The sequence below is a fragment of the Rutilus rutilus genome, assembly GCF_951802725.1.
Source record: "Rutilus rutilus genome assembly, chromosome: 25".
Taxonomy (NCBI): domain Eukaryota; kingdom Metazoa; phylum Chordata; class Actinopteri; order Cypriniformes; family Leuciscidae; genus Rutilus; species Rutilus rutilus.
In genome coordinates, this window is record NC_140229.1 from 19,902,027 (window position 1) to 19,920,303 (window position 18,277).

The window sequence follows — 18,277 nt, forward strand, 5'->3', positions numbered from 1 at the left end:
TAATCATCCACTGATGCTCACACATGACCGAAGACAGTCACCTACAAAAGAGACTAACAAAAAGACCACCATGTAAGTAGAGAACCCATGAGAATAATTGCATTTGTTGTCATTTGTCAGATTGTATGATACACTGTTGTGCAAAATTTTTACCTTTTAGGGCTACAACAGCTTGTCACTGCATGGGTAGTACCCTTAAAGGGACAACTTTGTAACTTAGATTAGTAATATGTACCCTTAAATTACTTAATTAATTAAATGAATTCATTTTAGTGGTAAATGAGGTTCAAAGATACCATTTTGAGGGCTAAGATTCATCGCAAAGGCAATTATAAGTAATTATGTCACACTAAGCAATCAAAGACTACTGATTTTTTCTTACAGCAAGAGAAATCTTTAGACTACAGAAATTTCTTTCCCAAACTAAAATGTACTTTAGGTTGCACCTTTATGTTCGCTACACCTCTCTGAATGTGTAGTGCAACCAAACATGTGCATGTTAGTGTCCATGAGGTGTTGTTTGGGATGCAAGGCGCAAACGCACTGGATGTGGTCCTCAGCTGCCTGGGGTGAGGCAGAATCTTGTTGCTTCAACAGGGGGCGGGATGGGGAGCATGCTCCAATCACCCACGAGCCACTGCTGGATATTTTATTTGTCAGCACATCTATCCGTATAAGCAGGGGACCAATGGCTGCAGAGGAAGTGGTCATTCTGTCACAGAAACAGTTGGCACAGAAGCAACATATTACAGCATTATCCAACCCCCTCCTGGTCCCTTGCCGTCATCTCCTCTCTCCTCTTCAACTCCCTCCTTTGCCTCTATCTCTCGCTCTGTATCATTTTCCTACAAGCTCTTTCAGCCATCAATGAATCGCAACCAACCCTGCTGTGGACCAACTCTTGCAGCTAGCCGAGCAAACCAGCAGGGCTGCAGAACATCTGCCAGATCTCGCATGCACACAGAGAATTCATACCCGTCGTTCTTTGCGATACGGCTTGCATTTTCTCCTCCAGAAATCTCTCTGTACCCCGCTCTGCTTTCTCTTTCTCCTCAGGATTTAATCCTACTAGCTGTTTTCCCCTCTCTTCTCCTCTATCCCCACTGACTCCTCCCTCTTTGCTCTCATACTCCCTCACTCACGAACGAACACACTTGAACACAAGCACACATACATACGCACAGACACACACACCCTCCTCCCCCATCGCTGCAGTGTCTCTTAACTGCCTTGGAGCTAACAAGAGGGGAAATAGCACACCGACAATTATAAGAGGAGGAGAGAGCACGACACAACGAAAGAGCGACAGTGAATGAGTGCATGTGTGAGAGGAGATTCAGGCGGATCTGAGGATGTTGGTGATTCAGGACTAAGGGGACGGATCGCGCGCTCCCTCTGCCTCCCAAGCGAATGTTTGTCTGCAGTGTTGCTGGTGAATGGACGGCAAGCGGTGAAACGGTGAGGAAATATTTTCTTCCTTCCACACACCCTTATTCCTGTTGTTACACCAAGGCTAGCTTCCCTGGTAGTGTCCTTGGGTTTTGTTTTTGGCTTGGGAATGTGACCGTGTTTAGTAGCTCGGGCAGGAGAATGGTATTTTCCTCCATCTCTGTGAGGTGATGCTCAGGGATGATGCTAAAGCAGCCCCCATGAGTCCTGGATTGGCTCACGAGTGTATGTTTAAGGACTAAGCATCTTCAGTTTCTTGCCCACGTATTGTACCTAGTGATTCAGCTTGTGCAATGTTAATTGGTCACATATTATTGAATCTCAAATGGAGCAGTGCACTAGGTGTAGTGTGTTCATGCCACGCTCTGCTGGCTGGTGAATATGGAAGGAGCTGAATTAGGTGCACACCCTGTGTAAAGACAGGGCTGCTGTTTCTCCTGGCAGCGTAGCGAAAGCCCGTGTCAATATTCTCCTTTCGGCCATACCTCCTGCTGATCTTTGACTCCCACTGCCCCAACGTTAAACAACGACGCGTTTGCTCCCCATTGATCGCCGTTGATGTGTTTGCGTGTGCCAGAGGCGGGTTCGCGGTTCCCCCGTCGGCAGGCCCCCTTCCCTTCCCCAGTAAGTGTCATTTGAAGCATTTTTGCCCTGTCTAAAATTCCTGGGATTGTTATTAGGGCAGCGGAGGGCAGTGTAGCCTAGTGACAGGGTTGTGTGTGCATGTGTGTGAGGGAACCTGCACAGGGAGGGGTTAGGTGGCTGGGGTGGGGGTATAATGGTGGAGAGATAGTAGGGGCAGAGGGGCGGAGGATGATGCGGTACAAAAAAATGAAAGGAGAGAGAAAGATAAAATATATCCTAAGAGGGCTTTGCGAGAACCCGCCACAAGCAAGGGAACGGATGTACGGGGAGGCCCACGGACCCATTACAAATGAAGTCTCATTAAAGTCTCGATTGTTTCTCCTAAATAGCAATGAGATTAAAGGAAAAGCAAATTGCCTCTCTTGAGTAAAGAGAGTTTGCTTCTCTAGAGTAAAAGTAGAGAGTTTCTCAGCAGTGTCTCAGACTGTGCCTAGATGCCAAAGTCAGAAGTTTCGATATAAACGCAATAATTTCTCATCACATTCCTCTTATACCGAATAATTTGAGCTATGGTATCCACATCGATATCACTGCTCTTACAATTCTTACACTCTGTTAACATCTTTAAAATAGAAAGTTCCTAAAGGGTTTTTTCAAAGCGATACCATCATTTTTTTTTAATCAACAGTGCTTAAAATAATCTCTTTTTTTTTTGTATTAATAATCTAAAGAACCTTTTTCTACACTCTTTGTGCAATAGAAAGGTTCATGATACCACAGATGCCAATAAACAGTGCATTTTCGTTTCTCCGAATTTTAGGAGAAACATCTACATTAAATTAAATGTAGCTGAGAATTCCTGAGCTATAACAGAGCAACCGTTGAGCAGTATGATTTTCCTCTGGGGAGGTTTGGCAAGGCCAGCGAGCAGTTATGCTAGCTAAGTTCACTTCATTACAGCATAGTAGCACCGGTGTTGCTCAATAGAGTGCTAATACAGTAAAGATGCTGTGTTACTCATAAAGACAGGAAAACACAGACCATGCAAAGATGAGCAGATACTGCCAGCGCTCCCCCCCCCTCACCCCACACCCCACACACACACACACATACACAACCCACAAACTGACCAAACTGCAGGATGGTTGTGCAACATCAGCTAAGAACCAGTTAATATTTGTACATCCTGTGCTGTCGTCTGAAATGATGGCCGTTATGGGAGGCACACCCTCATTTTAATACTGCTCCTTATTTGCTTATAAGAATGCGAGGAAAGTCATGGGTTGTCAAAACACAGGCATCAATGTCAGTGATATTCAAACACTATAAACGTCAACAACAACATGATCACAATGAAAGCTCAGTCTCAAATGATGGTTAAAAATAAACTTCACTTGATTGCCAGGTAGCTCATTTAACTGTGAACCGAAATTATGCTGTAAACAAAACCATCTAAAGCACAGAACGACGGATTGTTATGCATTTGGGTCATGTTTTAAAAATACCTGAGCTAGCCGCTTTGATAGCAAAGCACGGCATGCACACGAATTTAATTGTAATTCATATTTTACAAAAGAAAGTCACATTTATTATTCAACATGCTTCTGTCACCGAAGTGTTCACTGGAGTGTTTCATTTGTGGCGTCACACTACATAAGTCTGATGGAGACTAAATAATTCTGCCCTTGTTATTGAGAGTATGCTTAAAAGACAAAAATGGGATGCATGAAAATAATCGGGAGAAAGAAATTCTAGTCTAGGTTCAACATTGATAGGAACATTCTTGAAAGGGAAATGCCAAAATATACACATGCTGCTTTCAGAGAGAATGCTTGAATGATCATAACCAGTTTTTGGCACCACGGTAGTGGTTTGGCAAAACACCTCGCTGGTGACCTTACATGCTCTGATAGCCAGCTGTTCATTAATGCTCAGGACAAATCACACATCTGCCATTGAGGATACAGTTTCTAACGGGTACTGCTTATTAAAACAGTAATTAGTTTTATTTATCCTTCCTGATGTGTTGTTTATGATTCCTGACTGTTTTGCAGTAAAATGTGTGACATTTTTAAAGGTTTGCGGATTAGTCAGATCATCAATAGTGCTTAAAGCGAATGGTGATTATTTAATAGCTCAAATGTGCAGCATGTTACAAGCATGCTAAATCTACACTCAGGAAGTCGGTCAGTCTTTCTGAATTTATCATCATCATGTCCTTAAAGATGATGTTAAAATAATGTCTTTTATCCCAGTTTAATGTGCATAGAATATGCAGAATAGGTTGACTTACCAGAAAATGGTAACACGTGGTACTTTCAACATTTCACTCTTTGGGCGTTTTGACATAGAAACAGTGGCTCAACCAATGGTGTCAGTTTGGGGCGGGGCTATCTGTTTGTCTAACCAATGGAAGCTGGACAGAGTGTTTGGAAAATGTTTTTTTTTTTTATAGCTACATCCCTACTATACAGTAGGCAAAAAATAGTATGTGACAAGAGTAGTATGTTTGAATTCACAGTACTCATAAAAGAGTATGCAAAAAGTCTCTGGATGACCTACTACTTCTGGAGAGATTCTGAAGTGTGCATGCAGTGGATTATTCAAAATAAGTACCTACTTAAGAGAGTATGCGATTTTGGAACTAATGGCATAGTTGGGCATAGGGCTTTTGTGCACACAAAAAAAAAAAAAAACAATTACATTAAACTTTACAGTCATAACTTACCCTCGTGTTGTTGAAAATATTATGAATATTTCTTTTTAAAAACAAAAGATGAAATTCTGAAGACCATGTTGCTGTTTTACATGTACTTACAATGAATGTTGACTGAATTATTCTGTTTTTATGAACTGGGCCAATTGATTCATAAAAAGATCTGACTCAGCAGAGTGATCCATTCGGACATCAGTACTACAAACCTGTAAAGACTTCAAATAACTTCAAATAATATAGTGCACTGCACAAATGCACTTTTGCATCCTTTTTGAGATTTTAGTCCCAATTCATTGTGATTTCAAGGAAATAATGTGACCAGTGCATTTGTTCAAATTTTTGTGTTCCATGGAATAAACTCATACGGGTTTGGAACAACATGAAGGTTCTGATTGATCATTCCAATCCCACATATGACAAATAATAAGCTCTCCTTTCAGCTGGAGTTTCTCTTTCAGAGATATCATATTAAAAAAAAGGCAGCGTTCATACAGTGCAAGACTTGTCTTCTGATATAGATTGGCTAGAATTGGAGTAGCTACTCGGTGAAGTGGACTGAAAGGGCTTTTCTCAGTGAGAGCATGGAAAATCCAACACTCTGACAAGTTTGGGATCAAGAGGTGACCAGGCCCTTGTTTTATAGAAACACATGTGAGAGAGGCCTTTTGTTGAATTGAAACCAACCAAGAGGTCTGCTTATAAGAAGAACTGTGGAATTCTATATGATGTAAGTCACATCCAAGTCTTAAGTTGGTTCTGTTAAGGTTTAAAGATTGTTAGAAGATTCAAAGTAAAGCCAGGAGCTTATGCTCATTCGGTCTGGAAGAAAAGTTGCCCGATTTGTTGCCATAAGTGGGACAGGCTTGACCTCATGTTACTGTGAACTAAACAAACAGGCCCTGCTTATGCCATCCCCATTTGAACAAGGATATATTCTTGGTGATCATACGCGATAAACATTGTACACTTGTATAGGCGTTCTGAGTGGTTCTTAGCATGTTGTTTCAGAGTAGATTTGCAGAGTGTTCTGGTTGGTTACTTAAGGTACTCAAGGTAACTGTATAAACTTGACATTTTAAATTATGCCACCCTCCCATTCATGTTAAGTTTGTATCCGTATTACCTTTACATGTTTGCTTATTGCACCTTTATGCGTGTTCATTTACAAAGCAAAGTGATTTGGCACAAAAGTACAGTTGTCATGACATCAGCAGGATGAAATGGATCCGACTGTTAATTCTGTAGTCAAGATCACATTTCTCCTGATGAGTCAACTCGGTATTGGCTTTTGTGTACAGTCGTTATCAGCAGTTTGTTCCACAGCGCAGTTTTGCATATCACAAAGAAAAGGTTTCATAACACTGTGTTAAAATGTGCAGAAGGAAGTAGTTTCGAGAACTGAAATGACATGGTCTATTTTGGCTTTTAGAAACAATGTTATTTTGGACTTTATTTGCAGTAGATAGAATATATTATGCTTTATCTTATAAGAATATTTACATGAACTTAAATACTTTCAAAGCATTTTTTAGTCTTAGTTAATTACATTTACTAATACATTATTAAAATCAAGAGTTGTTAATATATACCTGAGCTAAAATTATCTAACAGTGTATTGTATTTTTATTAATGTTAACAAAGATTAATAAATACTATACAAATGTATTGGTTTACTTTTTTGGGGGGAATTTCAAACAGTGTGTGAGAGCAGTGTGACATGCTTTCTTTATTTTTATTAAATAATTATTTTTTTATCTAATATATATGTTTCAAGACTAAGTTGTATGCTCTCATTAAGTGAGAAACTACATAGAATGTTTGTACTTTTATCAAAATGTATTTGTCACTATGTAATTAAAAATGATACATTTTAAACTTAATTAAACTAAAAACTATGTATTAGCAGGCTATTATTTTAGAGAAAAAAAAGGATTATGTAAATATTCATACTTTTTACAATATGAAACAGTATGTTTCCTGAACACTTCCACTTCTGCCACTGGTTGGACAAACAGATAGCCCCTCCCCCAAATGTCCTCCATTGGTTGAGCTGTTGCTACATTGGGCTGGTCGGAATAGAGAAACAGAGCCAGTTTTTACATTTTTCAGGTACATCAACCTACAAATGTCTTACTTATAGTCATCTCTACATATTAAACTGGAATAGGTGAAAGTATTTAAACATAGACTGAATTTACCTGAAAAATAGAAACTCATTTGCAAGTGTTACACGCATGATGTTTTGAAACTAAAGGTGTAAAGGTGAGCATGTTGGATGAGCCATTGGTCAAGCGTGGCTGTATGCGACGTCTGGCTCTATCACTCGGAAATGGCACTTGGCAGGAAGAGGAGGCACGTACTCTTATCTAGGTCAGCAGGTACGGGGAGAGGGACTCTGAGGTGTTTGCATCGTTTTTGTGTACACACGCCACCAAGGGAAGTGGTTTTAGAAGCTTTAACAATACCTGAATTAAACAATGGTTTAACAAAAAAATCACATAATAATGTAATGCATCATAATGACATGTTCGATTATAAAATCCAGCATATCAACTGGCTTATTCGCAATTTATTTAGATGAAGTTATACACGTGTGGTCATTTAATCACATTTTCCGCTTACGTGAACCGCATCCAACTTCAATGACATAAAGCAGATTTTAATGTATCAGTCAGAGTTTGATGAGCTGAGAGGTATTTTCATACAGATTATACAGTTAGGGATTATGCCATTTGTATGAATGGATTGAGAAACCCTGATCTAATTGCTAAGTATTGCCATCACACCTGATAGGAAAGCAATCACAAATCTCTAGAAAATATTGAATATTTTACTAAGTCTCCTGCTTCCTAATACCCCCCCCCATTCCCCCCCCATACCCCCCCCCCATCATTTCTTTTCAATTTTTCTGTAATGTTATATACACTGCAGGTGCCATCATATTCTTACTGTGTGTAAACAGTTTGCATCTTATTTGCATAAATTCCATTTTCCAATAAATTTCATTTATTCCTGCCTTATTTCTAAGCAAATTAAGGAGACTTAATGGATAATAGACTTAGCAGTTGATGCTTAAATGAATCATAACTCCATTAAGTCTCCCGGACTATGAAAGAGCACCTCTGAGCGATGCGATTTTCTTCTGGGACTGCTGCAAGAACTGTCCTACAGTATTTGTGTGTGTGTGACCGAGCATAGATGAGCTAAGAGGGTCATCTTTTCTGTTCTCATTATGCACAGAGCATCATTGTATTCTTCTGCGTGGCCGTAACAGCGGTCATATGACTGAGGGGTAGGTGGAGGGGTGCCACCACCCCATGAGCTCTCCTTCAGTCATATGACCGCTGTTATGACCATGCAAAAGCATACAAGGATGCTCCACAGGATGCATAGGGTTTGAGTAAGTCTAACCTTGCCAATGTTGTCAAATAAATAGGCTACCTGAACTATTAAAGCTAGATGATAGTCAAACTGCTGTGCTACAGTTATGTTTTGCACATAGGGGAATATTCCAAGTTCAATACAAGTTAAAGACCACATGAAACATGTGTAGTCTTATATTTCCTGTGTTGTATGTTCCTATTGAAACAGGAAGTTGTGGTGGGACATGTTAACAACTCGTCTCCCTAGGCTTTAGCAATGTCACAGTGGTAACATGACTTGCTGCTCGCTAGCCGGTTGCATGTGGTATCGGGGGAGGGACATTCACATTCTAGAGAGCATTTGATTAGATAAAAATCTGTGTAGTGCAAGAGGAGTCATCAATATTTTTCACTGGTTTCCGGAGTCAGCATGAATTAGAAATCCACCCTATTTTCTAAATGCATGTTAGATCTTATTGTGAACGATTCATCCATGCAAGTGTTTTGATTTTTCTTTTGTTTTGATGTAATTTTTAATCAATATGCCATAAATGGATCTTCTGGTGAACCCCCAGACTTCTCTTTGGTGACATATGCCGCCCTTTTCCATTCATTAAGTCCACTTTTACCCCGTCCCTTTCTTACAATCAACCGTAAGCTCGCATTCAGATCTGCCTCCATCCAATCAACAACCAGATAGAACCATCTGTTTTACTTACAGTAGATGTACATCATAATATAGAAGAAAAGATCATATCAGCCATTTACCACTGGTGGGCCAATTTTCATGGGTAAAATCATGCCATTTCGATAGGAATCCACATGATCTGGAATTTCACGTGTGGACGAAAGATTTCCCCACGCACATTTTTGCATCGAGTTGAATTAGGTCCCGTGAATTTTCTGCAGTGACCAACAGAAAGCCAGGATTCAGCCCTTTTTTTGAGACACAGCTTATGATTTATGGGGATTTAAAAAAGAGGTTTGGGTGGATTTTTACCATTATAGGGTGGTTGTGCACACACACTGTCGACACACATTTATGTCCAAACGCCATGTAAAAGTGAATTTTGCATTATAGATCCCCTTTAAAATAATGTATTGGCAAAGTGATTGTAATCATCATTATGCTATACCTTGTATCGATAGGGCAAGTGTTGCACGTTCCTTCAAAGTCAGGTACATTCTCGTCTGACAACCTTTCATAAGCATCATTCTGGACAGTTTTGTGCCGATACTCCCCCTCACGGTCTGTGTTTACAGTGAAATCACACCCCAGCTAAGTGCAGCAGCTAGGGCTAGCACAGAGATAAACCGACCCCTTCCTTCAGAAACCTGCTGTGCCTCAAAATGGCCCATATCTTATCAAAGCCTGAATTTGAACATTACACACAACCAAAGCAGTGCTCGAAGACAGATTAGCAACATGTCGCTCTTGAGCTTGGTCAGACCTCTTTTGTTTTCCTTTATTTGACAGCAGCTGAGGTTAAAAGGTTGTGGACAAACACAGACTGTTAGGCTCAGAACTTAAAGTCCAACCAGTAGTTGGTACACCATTTCTCCCTCTTCAGTCCGGCTTCCCCTATATAGACGGTTCCCATTAGCAGCTATGCAAAAACATTCACAGTACACAGACATGCATTGTCAGGGCAAGAAGCACATGTGACTGAAAACAACACTTTTAATAGGGGCCAGGCCATGCCCCTACCTCTCATGGGACCCTTTATGACAAAAACAGATCTGCTATACAGTCGCCCACCATCTACGCCGGCCCCAGCCAAATCAAAAGTCCTCTGTTTTGGGGCCGCTATTGACTGAAACACTGCCACTCATTGTTTCTCCTGATGTTTGCACTGTGGTACAACAAAGCTGTGTCCTTTGAGCAAGACATCTTGGGTCGGTTTTGGGCCATGAGTGTACAAAGCTTTGGACAAATGTGATTGTTTGAAGCTCATCATGTGACGCCCCCACACTCATTTCCAATGCATACGATCCCTTCATTCAGACGTGATGAAACGCATATGCCTGAAACACTCTGAACTTCATAAACATGGTAAATATGCTACTTTCCACAACGCTTCACTCCTTTTTGTATTTTCCGTAGAGCGCATAAAAACCTTTTTAAAGACCTTGGCCAGAGGCCAAAATTAACATTCACAGATTGCCAAATGCTTTTGGCAAATAAATAAAAGTTTCAAGTTAGCTGCATGGTAACTATCTAGCATATTGTGCTGCGAGTGCAACCCGATCTCATGAGAAAACAGAACTATTTTACAAGGTGGTGATTTCGTACAATGTGATTTGATTTTCAGAAGAAAAAAAAAACGTAAGCACGATGGTCCACCTCTAATCTTAACCCTCAGTTGGGCGTAAGCAGATCGCAAGAAAACGTACAACTGATACTGTAAGAATTCACGTGAATTAGCCACAGCATAAAATAGTTAGAAAGTGGCGAGTGACACAATGGACTGCATCGTTTGTCGCAAACATAAAAAATACATTAAAAAATGCATTATTCCATTGTCATAGGGACACAATTCATTATTTACACCCTACTGAGGGTTAGGTTTAGGGGTGGACCTTTATGCTTACTTAGATGATTTCTTTTTCAAAAATATTTACGTTTCCATACGAATCACACTGTATGAATTCATACGAAGTTGTCACCTCATAAAATAGTTACATTTTCTCATGAGATCTGGCTGCACTCACAGTATAACATTCCGGTTAGACACCACAGAGCTAACTTGCAAGTAACTTTTATTTGAGGCTGAAATGTTCTTGCTCCGTGGCCCCTGGACTTTCGAAAGTTGAGTAGCTTTGCTTATATATAGACATATAACTAATTGAGCTTTCAGTGAAGCTCAGTGGTTTATTGAGATACTGTGACTTCAGACGAAGATAAGAGGAAAAATTCTGACCTTGACTGATTTAGTAATTAGTCATAATGCAGAACGACTTCAACCTGATAACCCGACGCTGTGTCTCCTAATTCATTCTCATAAAGCTTTGTCTCACTTCTTCACTTCACACTCTGTCACAATCTTCACAACCTGTCATAATTAAAATCTTCTAAGCGCTATTACTTACAGTAAAGGGCCTCTATCTCTTTGATCCAGTACTTGGGCTGGACGTGACTCAGGTCTAAGCAATTGTTCCCTGGAAGGCCTAGTATCTTGTCATAGCAAAAAGAACGGAAATTAAACAGAATCTGTGATAGAAAGGGCATAAAGGAATGTAATAATAGGTTGTACTGGTAACCCACCAGCCATGGCCTTAAATAAATAGTTCACACACAAATCATAATTCTGTTATCATTTACTCACCCTCATGCCATTCCAAACCTGTACATTTTTGTCGTTGTTATTGTTGTTGTTGGTCTTCATGGAGCACAAAAGGAGAAATTTAGCAGAGTGTTCATGTTGCTCTTTTCCATACAATGATGTGAATGGGGACCAAAAAACATGATAAAAGTCATTATTCACTGATAATCTTGTCTGTTGCAGCTCTCAAATCTCATTAATGTTCACATATATTGTTGCATCAAGATGTATCATGCCGAGTTTGACATCAATAATGGGAAATTGCATTCAAAATGCACATTTGTTTTATGGAGTCCTGTACATGACATGCAGGTTAGGAATTTGTTCATCTGATTTATTAATTCAATTAAAATTAAAATAAAGTAATGAATTAGTACAAGATGACCATGATTTACCTTAAACGAGGGATCAGTTTGATAAGTCGTGGACATGATTTAAATATAACAAGGGAACAAATGAATAAAACGTGGCCACAAATTAATAAATCGTGGGATTGAAATCTTAATTTATGGGCCCAAATTATTTCATGACTAATTTTTTTTTATTTGAGACCTGTCTTTCCTCACACAAATCTATTGTATGGCTTCATAAGATTTTGAATAGAGTCATTTGGGCTGGACTCATGATTGTTTTTTTGGGTCTTTTTTTAACATTGACAGCCCCTGCCACCATTGACTGTTATTATATGGACAAGACATCCTGCCTAACATCTCCTTTTAGTGAACCATAACATTAGGGTGAGTATATGATTTTTGGATGAATATTACTCCAAAATATTATAATGATGCTTTTTGGGCCACATCAGATGTCTTGCATAATGCAAGGCTTTAAATGCAGCATGCTGGATTTCTCTTAGTCTGCGACCTACATCTAAATGGTTTCTGACGTAGGCAGGTTCCTGTACACCACCAATGAGTCAGAACTCCAAAAAGAGAACGCCGATTCCTGTCTGAGCTGGAACACTGTACGTTAGCCATCGTTTTTGCAATCTACGTCTCAAATCTCAGAAAACATTCTCAGAAAAAACCCAGTGACAGTTACATCTCACTTCCATCTGATGTTTCAGTTTTTGTCATTTCTGTTTTTCAAAATCCACCGTTTGGTTTGGGTTTATCCTTTTTCGTTCATTGATAGCTGTTTCAGAGGTATTCAAACCAGAAATTATTAGCATATGGGAAGCTGACGTCAAAGTCACCAGAAGAGCTACCTGACTCAACGAGACTGACACGATAACTTTCCAGGAAAATTGTGAGTATTTGAATCATTCGTAGATTAAGGATTCATATTTAGGAAATGAGCAGGCAGATTTCCCTTTCTGCACTTAGTTTTTATTTAGTCCAGTATAAATTCATGTTACATTAGTTTAGACAGTTTCTGGTTTAAAGGAACAGCATTTACTTCCAAGATTGTAATTTTGTTTTATACTATACATTTTTTTTTTTTTAAATCAAAGTTACATCAAAGTCTCAAGCAATATAAAATTCAATTAAAACTTCATTTTAATTCTGCTCATATTCTTTTGTTCGGGTAGTTAGTCATTAAATCTTCAGTAAAAACACCTATTGATGCTAAAATGTATCAAGGAGCAGTTTTAATTAAAAATTAGATGACTTGTCACTTAAGGCCAATTAGCGGACCAAGTTTCAAGCATGATAAGGGGTAATTAGCCAATCACAGCAACACGCCTCCTTTCACGTGACTTTTTTTTTGAAGGCTGTGTCTCACTTGCCCCCTTGGTCAAAATGTCTGTGGTATCAGACTAGAATAGTGATTAGATCAGTTGCGTCCGAGTGGGTGTAACAATACATGGTGATTTAATGACCATGACAGTGTTAATCAGTCAGTGTTAATCACATGCTAAAGTGCACAAGTGCATTACCTCATGCCTAGTTCTTTATTTGATTGATTTTATGTTTTATGTATTAATCATTAAAGAAAGCAGTCCTTCTATTGCTTCATGGCTCTGGCACTAGCGCAGTGTCGAATGTGTTGCATCAGAATCATTAGCTGTAATTGTTGTTACAACTGTGGCAATCTTTAAAAGCTGACAAGTCATGCTGGGTGTGTGTGCTGCTGCTGGAGCGTTAGCGCCCTTCATGGGTTTAGTGTACTTTCTGTGTTGAAAGTTCATATTGTGACATCCGTTTGTTCATAATGAGCCATCCCTGACATTGAAATTATTGTTTGCACTGCCACTTTGAAAAACTTAATTTTCTGTCAGTTTTCATCACAATATTACTTCAAGTTTCTTGCATGAATTAGTGGTCTAGTTGATTTAGTTACATTAAGGAGATTCCATTAGCTTTCTAGCTAAGGGGGCGTTTACAAAACGGAAAACTTTGTATGCATTTTGGCCATTTATTTACACTACAACAGCATTTTGGGGGCCTGAAAACGCAAACTTTTGACCGTAGCTTATCGATTAGATTAAAAATCGATAAGCTAGTTGGTCCGTAGGCACACATTCTGTGATTTACAACATGGCAGACGCTTTTATCCAAACACATTTACATTCTTATCAGTTCTTTCCCTGGGAATCGAACCCATGACTAGGGCTGCACGATTTGGGGAAAATGTCATATTGCGATTATTGAGGTCAATATTGCGATTGCGATATAATAAACAAATGGTTTCATGAGTCAACTTGCTTGGTTCTCAAGTAAATTGCACACACAGATTAGTGATAATGCTGAAATGTGTATTTCTCAACTCAAACTAGAAACAACTAAATGCACTTTTTTCAAATTAAAATAATATTTTTTTCAAAATTATATATTGACATCTTTGCATTACTGCAAACTTGTTATTTGTCTCAATAGTACAATAGTAAAAAAATAAATGTCATATTTACCTGTGCCCTTACTGTCTAACAGGTAGGCCTAGGACATATATAAAGTTATGAATAAAGTTATCTGCACTGCATAAATTATAAATTAAATATAGACTAATCCTTATTAAAGCTACAAAAGTTATTTAGTCAAGTGCATTGAGTAATTTGCTCTGTTCCCTTTGTTCTTTATTTTATTTAAGGCCAAATTTATTTATTTCATAAAATCGGAACATTTTGCGTCATATAAATCGCATAGACTAGACATCGCGATTGCGACTGCGATATGATTTGCTGTTTGAGCTACAGGAAAGAAAAAACTAACTACAGTCTATGGCAAAACTATCTGGAGGGGTATTTTGTTGCTAACATTTGCCATTTGCCACAAGGGGCTCTGTAGTGTTAAAGGTGCAGTAAGCGATTTCTGAGAAATGCTGTTGAAAGTGGATTGAACTGAGCAGCACAACACACTTGTAGCCAATCAGCAGTAGGGGGCTCCATGATGGGGGAGGAGAGAGAGTGAGCAAGAGGGAGATTTGAAGAAAGACTGTAGAAAGAGAGATGGCTGAGAGACATTACAAAAGAGGAAAAAGTCAGAGGAATGTCACTTTTCTGGCCCTACGGCCATTACCGGAAGCCAGTGAATAGTTTATAAAGTTATAAGTATGGATAATTTTCCTTACAACAACACATTGCTTCGCTTCAGAAGGCCATATGGATTACTTTTATGATGGATGGATGTCCAATATCTTCAATATCGGTCAACTCTGACAACTCAAAATCTTCAGGCTGGCTCTTTCTTTTGGCAACTAGAGTCGACTTGACCATACGGCAAATCAGTACAAAAATCTGTAAAAAAGTACTGTAGTGTATTTCAGCCTTCCTAATTTTGGTCATGTTTTTCTATTAAAACAACAAAAAGACTTTGCAGCAACTTACTACAATCGTAAGCAAGATTCGAATCACAGCGAATCACAAAAGATTCGCGTTTGGATTTGTCAGTTTGTCAGTAAGAAGGTTTGATCACAGATTTAGTCACAGCAAACAGCACAATCGGCCTCATGAAGGAATACTGGCTGTATGAACAGAATATCACAATGGAGATTGTTCATACATTTTTGTTGGTGTTTTCAGATCATCAGCAGAGAGAGATCGTGTGTGCATGGTTGCCAGGTTGGAAAGATTAAGTAAAACACTGAGCAGAAAATGTATAAAGAATAAACAAAAATCGGCACACTGCCACTACTGCTCCCAAAAATCCATTTATTAAAATGTACAACGTTTCAACCCGAATGCCCGACGGTGCAAATTTGAATAAGTAGATTTTTGGGAGCAGTAGTGGCAGTGTGCCGATTTTTGTTTATTCTTTAGTGAAGTGCTTTATCTGATTGTGCACCTGCCTAAAGTTTTTGGATGTGCAACTGCATCAATTCCAAAAGAAAAGAAAAAAAGAGACTCTGATTTGGGGATTTAAACACCGGGTTTAAAGTTTTAAAGCTTTAACTTTTCTTGTTGATAAGCCACTTAATGGGACTATAGAGGTGAACAAGTAAACTCATCTACTCACTAGTCCGTTTTCACAGTTTATAATCGCACTCTTGCAAACTATACTAAACAAATTTTTCACGGGAAATGTTTTTAATGTAAAGAATGAAAGAGTTGTCAGAAATGGTGATGTTGGTGTTGTGCGACTGTGGTGTAGTTCGTTTGTAGTATACTTATACTTCTGGTGATTGTATTTACACTTCAAAATTCATAAAAGTTTTGTTAATTTGTGACGATTACCATGATGAACAAAATGTAAGTATCATAAACTTTTGTCACAGAGATTGTTGTCTGCAATAATCCAAAAGCTAATGGAAAAATCATATTGGGTTTTTGTCGAGGGAACCAGGATGATGTGAACTTCCAGGGTTGGTCTACAAAACTACGTCATCCCTGGAGCTCTCTATAACCAGTGGGCCAATATTGCAGACTTATATGCTTAATTAATCGAGGGAAGCAAATCATGATCACAGTTAAAATACAGCCCTAGTTATGAGTAAGTTTGTGGCCTATTTGCTCTTCATTTTATTTCCATCACTCTATTAGAGAAACAATTCAACTGAAAAACATTGTACATGTGATTTTTCTATGAAAGCTACTTTTCTGCACTCACTTGCAAATTGAACGGCGCTGGAATTCTCAAGAACAATTAAATGGCTGATTTGAGTCATGAGTGTTCCATCAAACGCTCTGACGTCACACGATGCAACTCAAGAGTTCTCCGCTGGCCAAATTGAAACCCTGTGTCTTCAATCCAAAGATGAGAAACAAAAGAAGCAAAAAATGAACAGCACAACAGGAAATTCTCCCCAACGGCACTTAAAAACGATTGCAACAGCGGTTGTGAGGCATCACAAATTCCCCTCTGATACACATCTCCTGAAACAATGATTGTTCTTGTGACGGATGGTTGAAACCAAGAGGACAAATTAAGGGAAATGGTATCTGATTTTAACATCGTTCGGTGAATTGTATGATTGTTCACTGTTGTCAATGTGATCAAAGGCTGCATCTGTTCTGGTTGGTGTGTGGTCTCAACTGCCCACTGACACAGTAACCCAGGACTCTTTCTGTTGTAGCTCAATAGTCAAAAAGACACCTATCCTGATGCACGATTTGAGAAGTAGCTTAGCATGGAGTGGATTAATAGCTGTAGAACTTATATCAGACACATTAATGCTTTAGACTTGTACATTTGACACAACAAATATCAGCAGTCGTTTGACCTCAGGAATGCTCAGCCACTTCGCTCTCTCTAGTGAATGTGATTTCCTTTTCCTTGATGCCTTATTAATAATGCAGAAATATGAGATGTGCTAAGATTTATGAGTCTATTTCATTGAGCTGGGATACTGTATGGTTTCTGTATAACTATTCTCAAATTATTCTGCACTGTAATCAGTTAGTGTCTGTAACTGGGGCATGAGTCACTGTGGAGGAAAGACAGCGGTGTGATATATAGACAGCAAACCTCCCTCAATAGTGTGCCAGAATACCAAAGTGACGGAGGGTGGGTGGAGGGGGGAAGGGACTGACGTCAAGCCGTCCACAACACAGGGCTGAACTCTCTGGGGCATTTTACTTTATATAGGGGAGGGGAAAGGACATAAGTTTGTGATTGTTTGTGTGAACAAATATTGCATACTTGGTTGGGTGTATTTTTGTAGATTATATTTTACCCCATTTCTTTTCTTAAACATTAAGCACTTTTCCTTTAAAATGTGCATCATAACGTGAAAACAAATCTCATTTTTCATCATAATGTCTTCTCAGTCATTAAAGCATGACACTAGCAATGCCAAGGTCATGGGTTTGATTCCCAGGGAAAGCAAGAACTGATAAAAAAGAAAGTGTACTTGGAATGCAATGTTAGTCGCTCTGCTAACTAACTTAGATGCTATAGAAGCATCTGCTAAATGCATGAATGTAATGCAAAGTAAATAAACAAAATATATTTATATTGATTACATTTATAAACAACAGTAAAGAGATTTTTTTTCACATTGCGAAATATATGGAGAATTAAAAATAATTTTATGTAGACATGATTTAATAATTTTTTTAAATCACAATGAATTAAAATCAAATCAGTGCAACAATTATAAATTGTTAGAGATGAGTTATACTTACACTTTTACCTAACAAATGCATGTATTGTACTGTAACAGAGTCAACAGTGTAACAGAGTCTACTGTATTTCCATTTGCAACCCATTTTACTTCCATAATGTGACATATTTCTGAGTGAAATAGGATATTCAATTAGAAAAAATGTTGTTTACTCTGCATAAAACAATGCATTAATTGATATTTGCCAATTGATTTGATTCACCAACAGGAAAACAGCTGCTGAATTGAACTCAGTTCATAATTGATTAACTTTGCAACATCAACGCCGTTATTGAATGGCAACATTGAACTAAAATGACACTATTATCTTATGTAGAGCTACTTAAAGGGATAGTTCACCC

General features: G+C 38.6%; 1 protein-coding gene across 1 annotated transcript in view; it reads left to right on the forward strand.

Annotated features, from left to right (window-relative positions):
* Window positions 1-748: 748 nt before the first annotated feature.
* gnaz (guanine nucleotide binding protein (G protein), alpha z polypeptide) overlaps window positions 749-18,277 on the forward strand; it is a 42,954-nt gene continuing 25,425 nt past the window's right edge. Inside the window, exon 1 of the mRNA XM_084400668.1 lies at window positions 749-1,458. The gene's annotated coding sequence lies outside the window, so the exon portion shown is untranslated. The remainder of the gene's footprint in view (window positions 1,459-18,277) is intronic.